This window comes from Phascolarctos cinereus, unplaced genomic scaffold (genome assembly GCF_003287225.1).
Source record: "Phascolarctos cinereus isolate Bilbo 61053 unplaced genomic scaffold, phaCin_HiC Scaffold_1;HRSCAF=81, whole genome shotgun sequence".
Taxonomy (NCBI): Eukaryota; Metazoa; Chordata; class Mammalia; order Diprotodontia; family Phascolarctidae; genus Phascolarctos; species Phascolarctos cinereus.
Window position 1 is genome coordinate 99665052 of NW_027555514.1, and position 929 is coordinate 99665980.

Here is a 929-nt window from a genome sequence, read left to right on the forward strand (position 1 = left end):
AGGGTTGCTCCCTTTTTAGATGTTTCCATATGTACATAAAGAAAACTGTGTTCTTTATCTGCACATCTAGGTAAAGGAGAGTAGATGCAAAGAGCTGAGTCATTTAACTATCCCTTCATTTGGAGATGCAAATGCCCCTTGGATAGAATTCCTATAGCTCCCTTCTCCAGTCCTTATTTACCTAGCTACCATTTGCCTAATCCTTACTGGAGCTGTGGGCAATGGATCTCTAGAATATGGAGCACCAGAAGATAAAAAGTACTATAAGTCTACTACGGCCTGGTCTCTTTTATGGTTGTTCACACTGCCTGAGAGCAAAGTTTATGGACACTGTCATTCCTCAATATTGGCCTCCTCATTAGAGGAGAAGGGCTATTTCCTAGGCAGTCAAATTCCAGAGTTTTAGCCTACTAGTCAAAAATGGAGATGTCTTGAGCAGTTCCAGGCTTAAAGGTTGTTTCTTAGGACTATGACTTATCCTGAGAAAAGAATCTTCCAGTGCAATGTACCTCTTGAAGAGAGAACAGGATTATCCATGTGACCCCTACCTTCAGATGGAGAAATAGAAAGGGGCTAAAGCCAAGACATAAGAAGAATAAAAAACTTTGGCTTGATTTGGACTGTCCAAGTAGGTCTAATAGGAAAGGGATTATCTGTCCAAACCATGTTTCACTTCCAGGAAAATAAAAGTCAGGGGACAGCAATTCGAAACTTTGCAGGAGTCTGTATAGGACTCTCAAAGAGAGGAGTCACTAGATTGTCAGGGTGTTTCCCTGAGGGTAACCCCAAGTTCTGTCTATCTTGGAGGGAAATCCAAACCATGGGGAGTACTGAGTCAGTCTACAGGACCCAGTGGAACCCTCTGGAGAGTGAAGAGAATTGTGTATATTGTTGATGAGTCATTGAGAATCCCTTTGTGATTTCTACAT